This window comes from Vigna unguiculata, chromosome 5 (assembly GCF_037176805.1).
Source record: "Vigna unguiculata cultivar grain cowpea cultivar isolate G323 ecotype 2 chromosome 5, ASM3717680v1, whole genome shotgun sequence".
Classification (NCBI taxonomy): Eukaryota; Viridiplantae; Streptophyta; class Magnoliopsida; order Fabales; family Fabaceae; genus Vigna; species Vigna unguiculata.
In genome coordinates this window covers 3,551,329-3,574,285 of record NC_140796.1, presented here as the reverse complement: position 1 = coordinate 3,574,285, position 22,957 = coordinate 3,551,329, and the positions used below count along the sequence as shown (strand labels likewise).

Genomic DNA, 22,957 nt, shown 5'->3' with positions numbered 1-22,957 from the left:
AATTAACTTTGTTCATTTTTTTAGTATATAGACATGTTATGGTATTTATTGTTCTGTTGTAGTAGAGATCAAATAAACTGCATCATAATTGAATTATAATAGTTAGATTGTTATATTTTTAAGTAAAAAGAATTGAAATATAATTTTTTACGTTCTATCCTTTTATATATATATATATATATATATATATATATATATATATATATATATATATATATTTTGAAACTATTAAATTATGTGTTATTAATAATTAATAATTTGAGTATCCTAAAAAATTATTGAAGAATACTGCAGAATTTATTATACTTTATATTTTGTAGTTACACTTAAATTTATTTAATTAATGTTATCTAATAAAATTGAAAAGATGCTCATTATATTTGTTATTAATCGAAATAACTTAAAAGTATATATTTTGAACTTTTTTATTTTGTTATCATTTAAATAAAATAAAGTTTTTAAAATAATTTTACTTATTTTTCCTTCTCTACGAATATATTCTATTTAAACGAAATATAAATAAAATAATGCCAACTTGGTTTAAAATTCTCAAATATAATTGAGAAATAAAATGTTAGAACACATATTATTTTTCGGGACAAAAAGATGTTACTCATAACTTTGTGACAAACGAACTCATAGATGATATTAGTTATTACAGGTGCTTGGATGCTTGAGTTTTTAAAGAGCTATCTAATAACAAAAATATTCAATAGTAACATTCATATTAATTTTTAACATTGATCAAATTTCCTCTTTACAGAAATGATAAAATGTTTTGGAATTTGTATATGCATTACATGTCTCATTGGATATGCGCGAAGCTAAATCTTCATCAACCTACTTGTAAAACCTAAGTGACATTACCTTACAGTATCGTATGAGTAATTCTCTTTAACACACTAAGAATCCTATATACACAAAAGAATACAGCATTTTAAAAAAAAAACCCTATCTTTTTATCAACAAAAAGGTATACAAGATAAAAATATTTGGAATGTTTAAACCTCTGCAAACACATACAAAAAGTTAATTCATCAGGCTTTAACATCATTATGCACTTTATTTATATACAGCTAGAGAAATACTATTTTGGGAAATAAAAAAAGCTAGTGTACACTTACGTATAGAAACCATAGAAAGAACCTTCACTTCAGACTCTAGAAAATAAGGAAATGATAAAGACGACAACATTGAAAATGGGAAAGGAAGAAACATAACTCAGAAGTGGATGTTGTGCTTAGATAGATTTGTTGCAACAAATGATGGTCGCAATGGTATAAGCTGGAAAATCTGAATATCTATACTATTTGCATTTTTTTGTGGACAATTATGATGAGCAGTGGAAATAATAGACTAAGAAAATCTTTACTTTCTATTTTTATAACAATGCTATAAACAACCTTATTTAAATATGTACCTACAACTTCATTTAATTCATCAATTCCTTCAATTAATATAATTGCCAATGGATATTTTATTTTCATAAGGTATTTTTTAGTACTTGTTCTTATGTTATCTTGACCGTATTTTATAGTTGAGATATACAAAAACCATCTTTTTCCTTCTTTTATATCTTCCAATTTCAGCATTATGAAAAGGAACATGACCCATACGAACTTCTTAAAAAATTCAAACATTTACCTTGTGTTTGGATGAAACATTTCAACAATTCTGAAAAATTGAAATGCATTGTATTTGAATTGCTTGCAATTAAATTTCCTTTATTTTCTAAATAACTTGTTTGGATAAAGAAATTAAAATACTTTACATTTCAATTTCTTGTTTGGATAAAATAATTGAATTTCTTGTGAGATAAAATTTCATTTTAAAAATATTTATTTTAGATTTAATTATACTTTTTGAGTTCATGATAAATTTGGAAACGGGCTCGACGACCTAGATGGGTCGGGCTGACCCGACGACTCAATTGGGCCCTAAAACCCAAACAGGCTAGGTTAGATCGGCTCGACGATCTAGACAAGCCTGATTAGCCTGATGGCCCATACGAGTAGGTCATGCCCATCAAGTTCGTCAACCCAGCCGAACACAACCCGTCTAAATCGTTGGCCTGACTTGGACCCACTAGATCATCGGGAGCGACCGACCCATATGGGTTGTCGGGCCTATTGACCCATCTGAGTTGTCAGACATGTTTATGTCATTGGGCACACTCGACAACTTTGTGTCATTGGGCTGACCTACCCTGGCAAGGTTGTCGGGTCGGTCGGTATCGTCCGGGTGGTCAGATCGGTCGGGTCCGTCTAGGTCATCGGGTCGGTCAGACTTGTCGGGTCAACGGGTCAGTTGGGTCGTTGGACCTGCCCGACATGTCTGGGTCATCAGGCTCGTCCGACACCTCTAGGTCATCTAGCTCGCCAAACCCGTGTGGGTCGTCGGGCTTACTTGACCTGTTTGTGTTGTTAGGTCGGTCTGATCCGTTTAGAGTGTCTGACCAACCCAGCCTGTCATGGTTATCGGGTTTGTCGGGTCCGTTTGGGTTTGAGTCCATATTGTGAGGTTGAGTGAAAAGAATTTCAAATTCCACCGTTTTTTAGGATATTTGAATTCCTTCCAATTTAGGTAATTGAAATACTTCAAAAAAATGCATGCATTTTAAATGCTTTTTAATTTCTCTATCCAAACAAAACATTTTATTACAAAGAATTTCAAATTCTCCAAATAAATGAATCATCCTCTTCAATTGCCTCATCCAAACACACCATTAGAGAAATTGAATAATGAAATATAAACAATAAGCAATCAAAAGCAAGCAATCAATGACTATAGTAATAAAACTAGTCTCACAAAACAATATTAATGTCTGAAAGATTGTGAATAGAAAAAAAATCTACGTTAGTCTTAATAAATTGTAAGAGATTAATATCGCATATATTCATGAGTTAATTATTATAAAAAAAAAAATCCGTTTCTTATATTCTACGAAACAATCTCAAAAACAAATAACCGAGGCGGAGATCAGTCTAGATTTGTTTGGTGAATTAGGAATACTTTCAACCCAAACTAAAAATTAATCCCTCCAAATATTGAGTTCACTTTCAAAGGTTTTGTTCATTTCACTGTACTTTTTTATATTCATGAATCAATCTCCAAATTGAACTAAATATAAGAAAAAAATGTTAAAAAAAATAAATTTTATTGTTTCAGCGTAAAAAAAAATAAGTAAAATGTGGTTAATCATTATAAGTACACATTGAAAATGAAGTGAATATAATAAGTAACTGAAAAGAATATTGGATGCTTTTAAAGGTAATAAACACTAAAAACTTTCTCTAATTTTTCTCCACAATTTATTTGATGTCACCTCGAAAACAAAATTAAACACTCTTATCAGTTACGTGCAATTAATAGATGACTCACATCTACACCATGTCTTCCATTATAAATATAGCTTTTAGGGCTAAACTCTTCATATCCATCAGAGAACAAAGTTGTACTCTTTCTCTCTTTCTCTGTCTTTATTGCTCCCTTTCCCTCTTTCTTTCCTTCTCTGTCACTTTCTCTATCACTGACAAATTTTACATGAACTTTTCATTGTTTGAAGGTAGAGAATTCGAAGGATCGCAAAACATGAGGAGAGTGATTCTGAGAAGACAGCCCCCTCGACGATGTCCGGCCAATACCACGGTGACGATTGTGAGGAACGTGCAACACGGAGAGTGTCAGAGGAATCACGCAATCAATGCCGGAGGATTTGCCGTGGACGGTTGCATGGAGTTTTTTCCGAGTGGAGCAGAAGGAACTGCGGGGGCTCTCATTTGTGGTGCATGTGGTTGCCACAAGAATTTCCATCGGAGGGAGATTCATATACATGTTACTTGTAACTGCGCTTCTGAAAATGGATAGCTTCAACACTATATATATATATATATATATATATATATATATATATATATATATATATATATATATATATATATATATATGTGTGTGTGTGTGTGTGTGTGTTCTATCTCAGATATTATATATGTAAACCCCTTTGTGATGTGTGCTTGTTTTCGCTTTAGTTGTTATGCTTTTCGATTTTAGCTTCATGTAGTTATGGTTTCGTGACTAATGTTTGTCAAGACAAAGTTAATAAGATGTTTTTATTTATGAGAATTGTGCAAAGTTGATGAATCACAAAATTTTGTTCTCGTCGTATATATATACCATACACTGATTTTATGGTATATTCCCTTTCCACCCCTTTCTATGTTTATAACCAAAATTGTTGTTACCAAAGAGAGTGATAATAAGGCACTTTAATTAACCTATTTCATCAATCCCATCATAAAATCACACACCTAAATTTGTGTTCTTCGATTACACATTTTTTTTTTATAAACAATAACTGATAACAAACTTGAAGAATAAGACATTAAAAATATCTCAGTCCTTATTCACAAAATGGAAAAATATTGAGATTTGTAAGAGAATTGAAATCACGATTTCTGTCCTGTAACACAATTATAAGATAAAAAAATATACTCATTATATTTGTGTTCTCGCATTTTATCTTTTCAAAGCAATTTTTCTTATGAAAACTTATGATTTTATTTTAAATTATAAAGGTAAAGGAAAGTGAATAAAGATAAAAGGAGAAAAAAAGTGAAAAAAGAACTTTGATATTATAGTATATATTTATTAATGAATTAAATGCATTTTTGTCCCATTTATTATAATCCTCGGTCTCTAATAAATTTTTTACTTTATTTTTAGTCTTGATACTTTTATCTAAAACGCCTTATTTAATTGTTTGACTCGTTATTTAAAGCTTTCGGCAAAAACCAACAAACAAAAAGTTTACCAAAGACGAAAAAGTTAAAAGTATATTGAAAAAACATATTCCAATAATGATTGATAACTACAAAACATTTAAGTCTAGATTAAATTTTATGTATGTATTATATATATATATATATATATATATATATATATATATATATTAATTTTCATTTAGTAGTATTAAAACCAAAGTACAATACTTTATTTATCTCTAATTTATAACTAATACTATTTATTAATTTTATATTTACTAAAAATAAATTAGAAATAACAACTTTAATGTGATTGTGATGAACTTGATTTTGGCATGTTTTTGACAATTAGAATGATTATTAGACTGCTTATACTAGACGAAAATGCCATAATTATACAGAATCAGATTCAGCAAAATTATGCAGACTCATTGAGCGAGAATGTGCTCGTTGAGCGAATCCCAATTCATAGAGCTTATTGACTTTGTAGTAGCAGAATGAGAATGCTCGTTGAGCGAATATAAAGTCAGGGAGCTTACTGACTTTGTATGTTAAAAATTTGCAGCAGAATAATTAGCGTTTGGACAAAAACCAAGAGGGAGTGAATTAATTTTAATATTAAAATTAATACTTTAAAAAATTTTCCAAAATTTTACCGTTTAATTTAAACCTTAGTTCCTTTAAATGCAACAACAAATAAAATAAAGAAATAGGAAAGAAGATTTAACACAAACGTTTATACTAGTTCAGATCAAAAGATCTTATGTCCAATTGTTAATCTCTTTAAACAAAGAGAGTAACTTAAGCACTAAAAATATTATATTACAATCAGATGACAAAAGAATAGGGAAAAGAAAACACCTCTCTTGAATACACAAGAGATGAAAGTAAATTTCTTTTGAATCACATAAAGAACTTGACCTAACTTTCCTAACAACAACATCAACACTCAATCTCCTAGAAACCCTTTTAGGAAAAGTTATCGCTCCACTCATACTAGGCTTTTCAAAGCACTTATAAGAACACTCAGAGAACTTCTTACAAACACAACACTAAGACTCTAGCTCTCAAAGAGGTAAGTTTCGAAGTGGCACTGCAATTCTTTAAATAGGATTTTTAAAAATTAGGTTAAAAATTGAACAATCATGTTCAAACTACTAGGGATAATCAATTATCACTTATGATTGTTAGGAATCCAAGTGTGATTCTAAGTCCCACATTGACCAGAAATGAGAAAGTAGAGCACTATATAAGAATCAAGACCCATAAACCCATTGCCTTAAGGTTTTGGGTTGAGAGTAGTGTCAGTGTCTTATGTGGTTAGGCTCAGATCTCATTGGTGTTGTTCTCCCCAATGAAACCCCTTCTGTAAAACCTAACAAGTGTATCAGAGCCGATGGTACTCGTGGTTGGGCAGCTTTCGCTTGAGGGGGAGTGTACCAATGTGGTTGAAGGGACTCGCCCTTGAGAGTGGTGTCAGTGTCTTATGTGGTTAGACCCAGATCTCATTGGTGTTTGTTCTCCCCAGTGTGTCCACATTGACCAGAAATGAGAAAGTAGAGCACTATATAAGAATCAAGACCCATAAACCCATTGCGCACTATATAAGAATCAAGACCCATAAACCCATTGCCTTAAGGTTTTGGGTTGAGAGTGGTGTCAGTGTCTTATCTGGTTAGGCTCAGATCTCATTGGTATTGTATCTCCCCAGTGATACCCCCTCTTTGCAAACCTAACAATGATAATCGATTATTCAGGGAGATAATCGATTATTCTAGTGGGTTTTTGAAAAAATGAACTCAACTTAAGATAATCGATTATCCTATGTGATAATCGATTATCACAATAGTTTTCACAAAAATAAAAGGATCAAAGAAATTATGAACTTGTTGTTGATTCTAAGCTATTTTAAACACGTTATAACAATTACAAGATTACGTTAAACATAAAACACTTGTCTTCGGATTGTCTTTCAAAATAGCTTTTGAGTTTCTTTGACATCATCAAAATCTTGCTTTAACATTAAACTTGTCTTCTACTTTTGCCAACATTGTAGTCGCTGAGCAAATTTTAGTAGAATTTATCTCTGTGAGTTTTGGTGATTTATTTGCTAAGCGAGCCATTTGATCACTGCGCGATTGGACACTTGTGTACTTTTCGTCTAGTGAATGGATGATTTTGATGAGCGAATACATGAGAATCTAGTAGTAATTTTCAATGCTAAAACTTTGGTGTTGTGTGGTAAATGTGGATTATTGCCTAGTAAATTATTGATATAAGAGATGTAATTGAAATTGTTTATAGGTTGAGTTAAGATTGGTTGGCGCTAATTCAAAGAGGATTAATAATGATTTGTTATAGTGTATTCATTGATGTAGGGATTCAATTGGAAATTATCTTGACACTCTAATAACTATCTAATTCTCAAATAAATAATGATAGGGTATGTGGTGAGAGGAGTATGAGGTCCCAGTCTAGTGGATTTACCTTGGCAAAAGGCGTTAATGGACTAACTTTGTGTGTGGTAGAGTAAAACTCTTTATCTATGGTTCTATGGAGTATTGAATGCCACCACAAGTGCATAGCTTATCCAGGGTCCAATATCAATGAATATATTCAGATAATTGAATCATATTTTTAGGTCTTTGTATGAAATAGGATGATTAATTATTATGATTTAAGTGATTATATTCTTTAATGATTAAATCTTTTTGTATATTAGCTTATCTTTTTCTTTGTTTGTACATTAAGAATAGAAAGAAATACATTAATTTTTAAATAAAATAACTCTTTAATTTAGATGAAAATAATAGTCAGGACAAATAATTAAATAATATATTTATTGTGAGACGGTGGAATTTATCAAGTCAAATCTTAAAAACCTTTTCAGAATAATATAATTGATTAACTAAAGCATAAACGATGTTGTTCTTTTATTTATTACTGTTCTGCCTGGTACTGTTATGTTGGACGAATCTAACGAGAGTCGATCCAAATGGGTAAACTATACAAGGCCCACATACTTGAACAGGACGAATAAGCCCAATGAGAGTTTGGGCTTCCGCAGAAGTTTTTCCTTTCATTTTTCGTTAAACACATGCAGTCGAGCAATTTAGTAAGATTAAAATTTATACTTTTCAATAACCAAATACTTATGAATTTTGTTAACATTCACCTATTTTTCTGGATTTTTATATATTTACTAAAAATAGTTGACAAATAAATCTAACAAAAAAAAGTGATTACAGTGACATTTAAAAAAAAAAAAAACCAGTCTATAAAACTTGAAAAGGCACGAAAATATTTAACTAATTCATAATATGTAAAACAAATCGTGAATAAAATTTCTGAAAAATTTCGCATAATTTGCTTACATTTAGGCGAGGCATTCAAATACTTTTAAAATAGTAGAAGATAGTTGTAGATAAACAAATGATAAAAATATATGTTTAAATTATCTGCAAGAATACTTTTATTATTTTCCTATACATTCTTTGTTAAACATAATTCAAAGCCAATTTAAGTGTGACATTAATCCCTTTTGGATACAGAGTGATGCTTATGTCATTTTCACATTAGTTTGTCTTATTTTACGAGTTTAAAAATAGATATGTGATAAGTTAAAAAAAAAAAAAAATACAATCCAATCATTTTCTTATCCTCTTTTGTTATTCTAAAGAAAATAAAACCAAACTCTTATGAACACTTAGAAAACAAAAGAAATAGCGTCTTCCATCACCTGAATTCATTTATTAGACAACGAAAGAAGTTAAAATTTATAATTCCTGACTTAGAACACTTTTATAGTAATAACAAGAAAAGTTAAACAATGCAGAACATTATCAACTGGAACGGTTAATGTAAGGGAGAGAGAGACGTAGAAAGCTACCATTCATGGTTTCCGAGCTCGCCGGTTCATGCATTCCCTCTCTAGCAACCCCACTGATCTTCGCTTCTTCAAGTTCATCGTGTGTGGCTGCCACTAGAACTTCCATTGTCGTGAGTCTCCAAAGCACAATGACTTCAACAATAATACCAACATTCGTCGCTAGCAATGGTTTGCATAATGACCTGCTTGCATGTTCAAATCCAGATTTTAGCTTTTCTCGTTCAATAAACATCTTCTCCCATTGCACTTCCATCTTCTTCCACCTGCTCTTACCCCTTTGCTTTATCCAACATAGATATGTCATTATGTGTTTTATCCACCAAAGAACTCCAAAAGCTATGTAACGAGGTACTTATAGTTTTCAAATTTCAAGCCTGTGGATTTTGTTTATGTTTTTCCTAAGTGGGTAGGAATTAATTCATAAGCTAATAAAACTATAATTTGAAAAGTAATGAGTATTAGTTAAGTATTAGGAACTTTTTCTTTCTAGTTTTACATATGTAATGATAAGTGCATTGAATCCAGGTTCCTACTTTATGCACAAGAACATCCCCGACATCTCCATTCGCAACCAGGTTCCTACTTGTGCAACAAAATCAACATGAGGACAACGATAAACCACAAGACATTCAAGAACAACATCTACCTACACTGATTGTTAGTTTGCTTAAGATTTTTTTAAGTAGTGCTTCGATCTTTGATACAAACTTGGATATAGTTATTGGCCTTATAATTTTTAAAAATGATGGGATTTGTTTTCATATGTTTATCTATAATTATGTTTCTATTTTTATTTAGTGGTTGTCTACATATTATTTAATTGTCTACATTATCAAGTTCGATACAAAAGGGAAAATAAGAATTGAAAATTGAAAAAAACAACAACTATCATTGACTGGAACACGATTTTAAAATTAGTCATTAAACAATCATTGATTTCGATTATAGATTCGATCATAGATTTCGGTTAAAACTTCGGTTATTGATTTTGATCACAAATTCAATTACTTAAGTCACAAATTAAGTCACAAATTCGATTATTATGTCATTGACGAATATATTAGTGACCGATTTTTTTAGTCACTAAATTGGTCATTATTTCCATTAATTATCGATTTTAGTCATTTGGTGATTGAATTTTCGATCACTATTTCATTTTTTTTTCTTATGTATATACATGACAATATTTATTACTATTAATTTAAAAAAATAAACACAATAAAATATTATAGTGTATTTTTTAAGAAAAAACTCAAAAATCTAATAACCTTAAAGTTTTAGGATAAACAGTGTATTGATTTAGAATAAATAGGACAAATAGGACATTGGTCTCTTATATAAGGTTGAAATTTTCTATTTTATTTGATATAAGATTCAATCTCACATTTTTGCCTAAAAAGATACTTTAATTTATATAATTTAAAGTATTCATCGTACTATGGAAACATCTATTTTTAATGGATTTGTGCACTTAAATAAATGTTTTAAGATAACTATATTTTTTATATTTCTTTTACTCAAATTTTAAACTATAACTTAAGCTATGAATATTAAATGGCTACTAACTAAGTTATCGAATATTAAGTAATGAATATAAAGTTATCAAATATTCTAATAAACTAACTAAAGTTAAAATTGACTAATTATAAATCCCAACTAAAGTTAAGATAGCTAACGTCATATAAATCACAAATCCATGTATTTCTAATACAAAATGAATGGTAACTTCAATCCATAACATTTATCACAATTCAACACATATAAACTAAACATAATTGAATAAATGTGGTGTCAGGTTTTACAGATGAGGTTTCACCGGGGAGAACAACACCAATGAGACCTGAGTCCAACCACATAAGACATTGACACCACTCTCAACCCAAAACCTTAAGGCAATGGGTTTATGGGCCTTGATCCTTATATGGTGCTCTACTAAGGTATAAGGCAATGGGTTTATGGGCCTTGATCCTTATATGGTGCTCTACTTGAGCCCAACCACATAAGACATTGACACCATTCTCAACCCAAAACCTTAAGGCAATGGGTTTATGGGCCTTGATCCTTATATGGTGCTCTACTTTCTCAATTCTGGTCAATGTGGAACTTAGACTCACACTTGGATTCCTAACATGTGGAATATTAATTTATCTTATATGGGAATAAGTTGACTTGCAAAAAAGTCACTCCAATGTTCAAGGTCTCCTAAATAGTTTGATAGAACTTTTATAACGTCAACATGTACGACCAATATCTCTACTTATTCAAATTACTAAAACTTTCGTATTTGTTAGTTGATTAGATTGAGTATACAACCATCACAAACTCATATGAAAGGAAGAAAAACGATAAAATAAAATGTAAAAAAAATAATAAGAGTTTACTCAAATCGAAATTTCGACTCATCTATTTTAATTTCCTAACTCCTCCCTCCTTACTAATATGATTCATCAACTAAGAAATTTTAAAACAAATATTTAAAAATTAAAATAATTGGAATAAATGAAAAAAAAAAAACATTGTAGTCTACTAAAAGATATTTCTTAAATAATATTTTCATTCTCTAGTTATTTTAAAATTATATCTCCTAATCTAAATTAATTGAATTTTACATTATATTTTTCTTAAGAAAATGATTTTTAGCTTACCACTCTAGTATTTCTAAACTATAAATAGTTAGAGATGAGAATGGAATAGAGAGATATAGTTTAAATATTTCATTTTCATCTCTAAAGTAAAATTTCAATATTTAAATTCATATTCAACAGGTATAAAAATTTTATTTTATTCTTATCTCCCTTTAAAAATAAGTATACATGCTTCTATACCTGTTTCTCTAGTATTCCAAATATCAATTAAATAAATTGTTTATAATAAATAAAAATCATTAAAAAATATTACTAAATATTTAATACGAAAAGAATACACATTTTTTTCTCCAATGTTCAATATGGAGAAAGATATTTTAATTGCATAAATATCAAATAATATTATCAAATAACAATTTGATGCAAATAAACTAATTATAAAAAGGAATAAGGAATTATCAAATATACACCCCAAAAATAAGTTAAGAAACTAATGGTCAAAGAAAAAATAATACAATTATTTTATATTACTTAAAAAATTAAAGGTACATTGGTACTTTAAAATGGACACTTATTCCAAAAATGATAGAAAATGAGATGGGTACGAAGATAAAGATGAATGAATACCTTCATAGTTATTTTACTCTTAAATCCAATATAAAAAGTTAATTATTGTATCTACAAATATGCATATTCGTACTCAATTAATACGAGAACTTATCAACAAAATTATAACAAATTCAAAAAAATATATATGTGAAAACTTTTGTCCTCCATATATATATATATATATATATATATATATATATATATATTTTGAACCAAATCAAAGATGATTCTTTTTTTCAAAAACTATGCCTACCTGTATATTAAAGTTCTAAGTTGTAAGTATATAGGTTTTTCATTCTAGATAGACCTTTTTATTCGTTTATCGAGAATAATATTTTTCTATCAACATTATTTGTAATATTTTAAAAACCATTATTTTATATTTCAATTACCAGTATAATATTTTTATTCCAATTAATTAACTGTTTAATTTTTTATTTTTGATAATTTGTTTAGACTTAAAAGTGTTGTTGATTTCATAAATTATGTAAATTATAATTTCGATATTTAAAAAAAATGGTTCTTTTCTATTAGGAATAATTATTTTTAAAATTTTAATATTATGCTACAGTACTCAATTGCCTGGTCAATGAAAAAGTTCAAGTGTCGTTGTACTACACGTTCTAGTGTTTAAAATATAGTATTAGCACATGGCACTTCTATTTTGTTAAAGTTTACAATAAATATTATTATGCTATTTTAAAAGAAACATTAAATTCCAAAGTGACTATTTCAAATTTTGAAGAGATAAAACTTAAAATTGTATAGAATTAACATTAAATTTTACTCATATTATAATAAAAGAGTAGTTTTAATTTTGAAAGGAAAAAAATTTCAAAAGAATTTTTTATAAAAACTAAATTTAAAGCTCTACTAAATTTACCAACCAATCAAGGTAGTATATGCTTGAAAAGTGTGCCCGAACTTGTTAGTTCTTATACTATTTGACTTCTCCCTTTAAAAAGAATCATCTACAAAAACATCATATTTGAATATTATATTCTTAGCATTGTGATTAGAAAGTCACAAACGATGTTTATACATACAAACTAAAAGTGTGAAACATTTTTCATTACAGATTTAATAAAAAATAATTATTTACAGATTCTTTCACTATAACATCAATGCTTCGAACATAGGTCACAATTCCTTAGCAACAGCCTCTTTTGCTTTAAGATGTGGTCGGTTAAATCGATGTTCTTGAAAAATGAAAATATTGATAATGACCATTAAACCTGGGCCAAAGCTTTTTATTGGTTTTGTCATCAAGGGTTTTGTTTTGTTTTGTTTTGATCGCGCTTTATTCCATTAACAAGTGCAATAATGAAGATGAAGGTATGAAAAATGAAATAAGAAGAGTGTGTGTAATCGTTATCCTAAACATTTGCATGGATGTTAGTTAAGTGGTAAGAAAGGTTTAGGAAGTAAAAAGTGATGATATGAAAGAATATTAAAGATGGGGATTGTTAGAGATAAGGCTTCAAAAATATAATGGACCACCATAATAACTTTCTTACATAATCTTTATGCTGCAAATAATTGTGTGGTCCATTATTTGGTTTGCAATAACTGCTCCTATTTCTTGCTTTACATCTTCATTTTAAATAAATAAATAAATTACAACAGAGAGATTCTTCATTTTTACTGTATATATACTCATTAATACTGTTACTTTATCTGGACAAATCATGTGTGATTTATGATGTAAAAAGATGTTTATATAAATGTTTCTATTTACGTAATTAAAATATTGAATGCTTTGATAATGAGATTGGTTAGTTTCATATTATATATATTAGGGAATATGGTTTTTATTATCTCAAAGTAAAAGAAGAAAAATGCATAAAGCATACAAATAATAAGTCGTGTATGTTCTCTAGAAAAATTAACACTTCCAGGATTATTAAAAAGGTTGAAATTACTTCCCAAATGGTTTTTTTGTTGTTGATTATTTACAATTATATTTAATAATTAATGTTAACATTTTTTCTTAAATCACATGTTGTTAGAATGGTGTAAGTAGCAAAAGTCAGTCAAAATTTGTTAACATCAGTGCAAAAATAGTCTTTTATAACGAATTATCAAATCGATTATAATCTATTTTTTCATAATGAGTGATGTAATGACAATTCTTAAATATAATAAGAATTTTTATATCAGTTATATTTATAATCGATATAGAAAATTTATATGGTAAAAATTTTGTAACAAAATATAAAACTTTTTATGTGTTATATGTAAATTTGGGATAGAGAATGAAATAGTAACACTTTTATAATAAAATATAAGAAATTCTATATCGGTCCGTCACTGTAAGTGATATAATATCTTAATCTTCATTTTTCCTTCTCATGCTTCACTTCACTTTCATTCATTTCCTTCTTTACACTTCTTCTCTCTTTTTTGCCACATTATCGCTCACGATGAAGTATCCTCAGTATCCTCCCTATATTTGTTTTCACACTGCTTACATTCGCTTCTTCCTCTTGTGGTCTTCATTTGTTGTCGCTCCTCTTTTTTCTATTTGTAGTCCTCATTCTTCTCATTGTCACATTTATGCAATGTTATCGCTCTCATCATTTTTTTCTTTTCTGCTCTCTTCACCGCATTGTTAAAGTCTTTCTTGTTGCACTTGCGGCTCAAATGATGTTTTTGTTCACTTCATTTATTTTCTATTTTATATATTTATGAATTTGCTTACAAAATATCAAATTATATTGAGTAAAAAATAATGGTGACACAAATAAAATTTCACAATATTTTGTACGTACTAAAACTTATTTAACAAACTTTTGTAAATAAGGATTAAATGTCACAAATAAATATAGCCTATTATATGTTTAAGATAGATTAATGAAAAATGAGTTAAACACAAAGATTTGGTGTTTTCCCATTTGAAGTTAAAATTCTAAAAAAATCCGAAGGTAATTGAAGTTTAGGGAAATTAATGAACAAGCTAATCACTAAAAACGTTATTTCAGCGAATCCCCATGGTGACAAGTTGGTTTCGAAGTCATTGGGAATTTGACTAAAAGACTTTGGATTCGTGATGAATAAATTGGGCATTGCTGCTGCTTTCATCTTTTATTTTGCGCTGTCTTTTCTCATCAACCAAAAGGAACATTAGGTACAACTTCAACGCGGAAGTGTTTCAAACGATTGCTTCATCAGTGGAATTAAGATTAGTAAAGGAAACATCTTTATCTAATGTCAAAATGATGAATAGATTAAAGGCTTATGTGCTAAACTCAAGATAGTAACATCCACTCGAATAAACTCTCTACACCTTAATCCTTGCTTTATTTTGAAGATTAAATTTTAGCCTCCCAGGTATATATTACAACCACATAAATTATTGAAGAATATAAGTATATACTTTTATCGTAACTTAAGTTATTAAAATTTACACAATAAGTTAATTATCAATTATTATAATAAGTGGTTTAATATATAAAAATAATAATTAATTTAATTTATTCAATTAAAAAAATTAATTAACCAATTTTCTTACAAAATGTCTTTTAATTTAATTTAAATTATATTATTTAAAATGTCATAAATTTTGCAGCGGCATTGTAATTAAACATGCTTAAGTAATTCAACAATAATAGATGAATGAGTACATATTGAAGTTAAAAATTAAATATTATATGGAATTTGATATTAAAAATATGACACGACATTAGACTGATGGTTGAATTGCAGCTGTACGGAGTTACTTACCCACGTCGCGTCCGATAGAAATACTGTCGCAGTAGGAGAAAAAAAAAGAGAGAAAAAGAACAAGCGATGACGTTAAAATAAAATATTTAATCAAGACACATAACAAGAATAATTTTGAAAAATTCCTTAAATTTTAATGTTAATAAAAACACAGAATAGCGACTTTTATAAAAAAAAATCAAATAAAAACTATTCATAGTGATGGAAAAACTCAGTTAATGAATGTCATAACTGATACTATTAGTGTTTAGTGATTTCTCTTACAAATATATACATAATTTTGGAATTAATAACGTAAAATAATTTTAGTTTGAAGTATAAAAATAAAAGAACATCTTCATTTTCTAAATACTGGACATGAATTTGTGCTTGACTTTTACTGTATAGTTGTTTGTCGTCATTGGTGGCTGTATAACAAACGTCACATCTCTGCAAACATAGCACGTATCTGAGACAATATTTTAATGTGTGAATTAAATTACTCCAATCACAATTGATGACAGGTTCGTGCCTAACTAAGCCTAATTGGCTCATTAATGTAGATGTTTCAAATTTGAAATTACTGTAGGAACACGTGCAAGGTGAATAAGTGAATAAAAGTGTAGTAACAGAAGTAGCTTAGTAGAATTAATATAATGATAAAGTTTAGAAGTTAGAAGAAGAAGAAGAGAAAAAACTAAGTTCATCTATCTAATCATGTTTTTGAGGAACTAGAAGGTCACATCATGTTGGCACAGTGTAATGTTTTAGGTAGGGACAGAAAGTTCCCCATCAACTCACTGTGCAGGGTGTTATGTTAACCTAATAACCTCACCTTTATTTTTATTTATTTTTTATTCACCACAAAACAAGTTAACTCCCATCTTAAGTAACACTGCATTATTGTTATTATTCAGATAACTGCATTGCACCACATAGGTGTCATTATTATAACATATATTATCTTCTTAATTAATCCTCAACCAAAACCAAAATCAAACAATTATCCTATGACAACGATGTCTCAATACGCTGATATTGGACAAGATGTACAAATTGAAGTCCACTGTTGTTGTAGAGAAAAAATGTGCTACCAAATGACAGCTTTTAAGTTTGGTTCAAAGGGAATGTTAATAGTTTTATTGACTTTGGTGGAAGTGCCAATGTTTCTAAATCAAGGGATGAAGACAAGGAGCATAAGGATTCTTGGACTTTTATTCATACACTCAATCTTATACGATCATTCACAATTTACATTTACTTTTTATATAAATATTCCAAAATGTTTTTTTATTTAATTAATTATTTGTATCGAATTTCGCATTAATAATTGCTTACAACTCAAATCATGATAAAATTAATTATAAGTTCTTATCATCAATTTTGTGGGACCATTTCTATTTATTTTTTCCTGTCACACAGGCTCTCTTCTCTCCTCTTCTTCACCTTTGTTCTTTTCTCACAGTCACGGGATGTCTCCCTCCTTCAAAATAATATTTTAATGTTAACAATTGTGATCTAATACAACCTCCAAAGAAACTAACCAAATAATATTATAAGTTATACACAATTAAAAAAAGTGTAATCACAGTAGTAACAAAATAATTTTATGCTTAGAATCGAGATTTGTGAATTAGAAAAAATCACATTTCAATTCTCAGTACTGATGCTCTTTCAAATTGGAAGATGATGAGGAGGATCAAAATGTCCAACTTGCAAGAGAGAAAGTCAGAATATCGTTTTCACAAACCTTTGTAAATATGTTTGCAGGCTGCATGCAAGTATGAAATACGGACAAAATATTTCGATTGTGGACACTGTCATGTACAAAGAAACAAATCTACTTCAATGTCTTTCATTTTTTTCTTTTTTTGAAAAATGGAATTAGTAATTATGTACATTTTGAATACATCACTTTAGCTGAATATCGAGACATTATTTACTATTTCTTTTATCTTCTGAAAGATTGGTGAATGATCTAAAATAAATAACTCCTCAAATGTGGTTGTGTTGAATGAAGAAAGATATTCCTGATGAAAGTCCTAATAGTCATACAAATTGATATCACAATCAACACGCAATAAAATACATTGTCCTCAAATAAGATAGTTAAGACCAAGAAATCTTCAAGTTAATTAGTCTTCTTGACATTTGTTTGTACTACATTAACAATTAAGGAAGTGTGATTTTGTTAAAGAAAAATTATGTCCAGAACACACTTACATTTTCACAAGAAGATATTACTTAAGTTTCGTTCAACTTCAATCGACAAAAGGTGCGAGGAAGATACTCTTATTGTAAACTTTAATAAAAACTTGGAAACTTCACCTTTAAAAAGTCAATAAAATGTTTACATTTTTCCGAAGAAATTCCTTTGTCCAAAGGACTTGAAACAAATATTGTGTCGTGGAGTGCTCTTAAAGAAATCCATTTAAGTCAGGTTCGTGTCATTGTTTATGAACTGTAAGGTACACCTCTGTCTCTTCCCTCCATAAATAAAATATGATTCCGTGGTTTATATTTCACAAAACTAGAACACATTCTCAGAAATTACGAAAAGAAAAAAGAGAGATTGAGTTGAAGGAGAATTAGAACGTGGCGTGTTGAAGGAGTGAGGATCGAAGGACCTGAAACTAATAAGCTACAGTGTAGAACTATTGTGTTTAGTTGAAAAAATTGACAAAACTCCTAATACTTTGCACCAGGCACCCCTGTTTTTAAGGGGCAATTAAGGGGTCCAGAACCAGCCCATGACTCGCTGGTTAGCAGAACCAAGGGCAGCCCCTCAAGGATCCCACCCCACCAAAACAAGATTACTCATTTCATCACTAACCAAAAACCAAAACAAACCAGTGTGGGTCCACATACAAATAATCTAATAACTTCAGAGATGAAAAATAAACATCCCATGAACACACAAAATACTTCTTCTTCACCTCAGTTCCTCGCTCTTTAATATTATTTTTTTCAGTATTTTAGTAAATATTATTTTTTTAATCTGACAGATCTACTTGCTTTAAAAGAAAATATTTTCCACCCAACAAAATCTTTTGGTTAAACAACACTACAGACAGTAATTAAATCACCCTTTCACACCCTTTCACACCAGATTATCTTAAGATAAGAAACAACACTACAGACAGTAATTAAATCACCCTTTCACACCAGATTATCTTAAGATAAGAAACTAGCATCGTTGTGTTGTGTTGCACGAGGATTGCATGTTTTAGATAAAGTACTTACAAGCATAATTAAGGTTTCTTTTCAACTATTAAATATAGAGAATTTTCCCATGATCTATTAATCTATACCCTTATCCAAACATACGTCGATTATTATCAAAAGCTTACAGCAGTTTTAACTTTTAATGAACCCTCAAATAGAATATGTTTTTTTTTTCTTTTGCCTGTTACCTATCAGATGATTGTTTTGTGAATAAAGCAGCACAAAGCTGCACAGCGCCATAGGAATAGAACAGAACCAGGATTTCAAGGATTTCACCACCTCCCATAATTTAATAAACACAGTAGGCAGCAACACTTTCTGCCCCTTTCTCTCAAACACGAGATGCAGAGAAAAAACCATTATTATCATTTTTTGTCCATGTCTTACGGGGGAGAAAATGAGCAATCACAAAAATTTAATTAGCTTCCATCTTCTAAAATCTCAGAACTCTGCATGTCAAGTCCACTGTTCAGTGCTACCACCACTCAAACAAACAAAGCCAAACAAAGCCCGAAGATCACGCCAAAGATAAACATACACATACATCACTAACTAGTTCAGAATAAAATCATTAAAAGCTTAGAAAGCAAAATAAATTCCCTTCTGGATATATCATTCTCTCCCATTAAGGTGCTTGATCATCATCATCTCATCAACAATATTTAAAAAAAGGAAATTAAACCACTAATTAATTAACTGGTAGTAACATCATCAACAACAACAGCATCATCGTGATCATTAACCTATCTAACACATTATTCTTCACCCCTCATAGATCAAGAAGTAGAAGAAGACCCGTTAGCACCAACGTTCACCCCACCAAAGTGATTGCGACTCGGATCCTCCGCGCGATCTTCAGCACCACCACCACCGATGTTGGTATTGTGGTCTTCAAAACCCTTGGCACCCCCATTTGCATCATTATCATTAATATTATTAGTAAGATCATCATTGCTAGTAATATTAACATTATCTTTTTTGGCCAAGGTGTTTTTGTTGTTGTGCATCCAAACCTTGAGAACGCTTCTATCAACGCCAACCTCGTTGCAAAACTCGTGAATCAAATCTTCGTCTCTCTTCTGCATCTTCCACCCTACTTTCTCAGCAAACTTGTGCATCTTCTCCTTCTGCTCCTGGCTGAACTTGGTTCTGAAACGCTTTCTGGTGAGTGCGGTGGAGGGTGCCGCAGTGCTCTCCGGCGGAGCGGCGAGACCGGCGGAGAGGGCGAGGAGCATGTGCGGGGCGGAGGGGTAGTAAGAGGAGGAGATCGGGGGCGGGGATGCTGAATTCGGGCTTCGATTCGCCGCCGCTGCTGACTGGAACGGAGGCGGAGGGTGGTGGCGATGGTGCGGCTGGTACTCGATCACATGCGTGGTGGATGCGATAGGCGGCTCATCCGGTTCGCGGCGGTGGAAGTTGCGGTGGCAGCCGCAGGCTGCGCATTTAATGGAGCTGGGGTCGGCGGCAGTGGCTGTGGGGGATGGCATGAACTCGCCACAGCCATCTAAGGCGTGGCCACCCAGGTTGGCGGCGTGGTTTTTGAGGCATTCTTTGTAGGTGACGGCGGCGGGTACGGGGTGGTGGTGGTGGTGATGGTGGCGCTTGAGGACCCCGTTGGAGAAAGACAAGGCTTTTGTTGCGGTGGGGGTGTTGATCCTGGTGGGTGTTTCGGTGTCATGTTCTGGGGATTTTGTTGTTGCACTGGGAGTGGTGTTGTTTATCGTTGTTGTTGGGGTTATGTCCATGGCTCTAACATCTAGGGTGAGTCAAAGTAACAATATTTAAAAAACGAAAAAAGGTTTGCTTTTTATTTAGGGTTAGGTTTTGTGGCGGAGATTAGAGCGAAGTATGAGAGATATCAGAGTTCCAGGAATTGGTGAAGGTGGTGGTGGTGGTGGTGTTTGGCACTGTTGTATATGGGAGAAATAAAATAGGAAGAAAATGGTAAGAGAGAAAAAGGAAGGGGTTGGAGGAGGGAGGAGAAAGAGCAGTGTTGATGATGGTGTTGTTGAGTTGAGATGAGTTGAGTTGAGTTGAGAGAGTGATGAGATGAGTGTTGATAATAAAAATCTGGGTTTGGGATTGGGTTATGTGGTGGAGCTTCTTAACCAGTTGTGTTTTTAACCCTGGTTCTAATCCATGGTTAAGTTATTGACCCCACTTGAGGTTAGATGTGAGTAATAAATATGCGCGCTTGGGGTGATGACCCTACAGTTTATTACCACTATTATTAGTTATTAGGAGGAGTAGTGTAGAATAGTAATGGTTTTAATTTGGGAATTTGATTTGATTTTGAGTGGTTAGTGTGGTGCAGTGTGTTTAGGGGGGTGAGTGGTTTCTTTCTTAGCATGAGAATGGTATGGTCTGCAATTCTGAGCCCATTCACTGTAACCCATCTTAATTTGTCAAGTTGGCAGGGAAGGACGGGACGGGACAGGCTTTCACAGTAAAATCATTGAGGTTTTTCATTTTAGGGATGCAACCCATTCCCCTTTTCTTTTTTTCCTCTTCACTTTTTCTCTTTTCCTATAACCCCTTGGTTAATCCACCCTCTCATGCTCCACTCCCAAATTAATACACATCCAACAAAACAAACACATTTTATTAAAAAAACACTATCTTTTCAAATCAATTTATCCCCCTCGTATGGATAAACCATTCATTTCCTCTTCCAACTTTTATCTTCTAAAATACTTTCTCAAATAACACTAACCATTTAGGTAACTTTTTCAAAATATTAAATATTTATTATCTAAGTCTTTAAGCTCATATATTTCAACATAGTTTAAGTATTAATCTGAAGATTCTTATTTTAAATAACCTTGAGAGTAACTAGAAGGGAAAATAATAATAATTCACGGTGAGCTACTACTAAAAAAGATGAAATTGAAAAACCACACACACACACACTAGTATAATATTACATCTCAATTTGTTTTGAAGGGACTGAGAAGTATCTTTGTCGGCATTACGGACAATACAACGGTATCATGGCAAGGGAAACGGCGTCGCATTACGTAACTGCTCGATTGGCCCCGACAAGAGAAACATGTCCTGAAACCGTACCGGGGAACTAGGTGGTATAGATGTACATTTTTTTATTAAGACCAAAATCCCTTCTCACTCCCACCTTATTACAACTTAACCACTTAAAAGACCTACCAAATCGGACGACACGTGTCAAGAGATCACGTGTCTCACACGTGTGCAAAGCCCTGTGGTTTCTTCAAAGTTCTTTACTATTTTTACTACTAAAAAATTGTTTCTTTTAATACCCTCGAAACCCTCTAACAACATCTCCATTATTATATTTGCATAACTTCAGCACAAACTCACATAAATTTAACATTACATATTAAATATAGGTTCCTTATCCTTCCGAGTAGAGTTTATATATTTAGATTTATGACAGTGTTGTTATAGTTTTTTATTTATTTTAATAAGTATTTTTCTTTGTATATTAGATAGATGAATTTAATTATTAAAATGAGGGAAAAGGAATGATAAGAGTGCTTTACGGAACATAGTAAAAGAGAAAGGAGGAGGTTAGGGACACTGAATAAAGAGAGAATATTTTTATGTTAGTGTGACGTAAGCCGACTAAAGACAGAAGAGCTAAAGTTTAATCATGGAATGGCGTGTAGACAAGCGCTGAATCGATGCATAGAAACTCACAAATCACATAATAGCAATAGTAACAGTACTGATATTAGATTTATGACTATCAAAATGGCGTGTTAGGTGAAAGTAGAACACAATATATGTTAAAACATTTATTAATGCGTCATTTTAGTTTTTCAAATATATTTTCTTAATTCCATTTTTATTAGTACAAATTAAATTAAATACATATAATAAAAATAACACAATAACTGGTCTGACTAATTGAGCTAACTTCTATTAGCATTTACAATTATATTAATTCGCGTTAAAAATCAAAGTTAAACAAATATGCTACAAACTACCCATGGACCTCCTCACTTTTATTTTTTATCAGGATTAAATACATTCTTTATCCTCATTTTCGTAATGTTTGTTACAGATGGTCCTCATCTTGACATAATGTTTAAAATGGTCTTTATTTTGACCGAATGTTTAAAATGATCCTCATTTTCACAATTCGTGTTTTATTTGGTTTTTTCATGTGACGCTGTTTAAATCAGCATCACAACAATCCAAGCACAAAC

The 22,957-nt window shown here is 30.9% G+C and overlaps 1 pseudogene across 1 annotated transcript; it reads right to left on the bottom strand.

Moving 5' to 3' along the window:
• Positions 1-19,349: 19,349 nt before the first annotated feature.
• LOC114183233 (zinc-finger homeodomain protein 8 pseudogene) lies at positions 19,350-20,853 on the bottom strand (annotated as a pseudogene). Its single transcript, XR_014995426.1, has one exon. The product of XR_014995426.1 is annotated as a zinc-finger homeodomain protein 8 pseudogene (transcript).
• Positions 20,854-22,957: the final 2,104 nt, after the last annotated feature.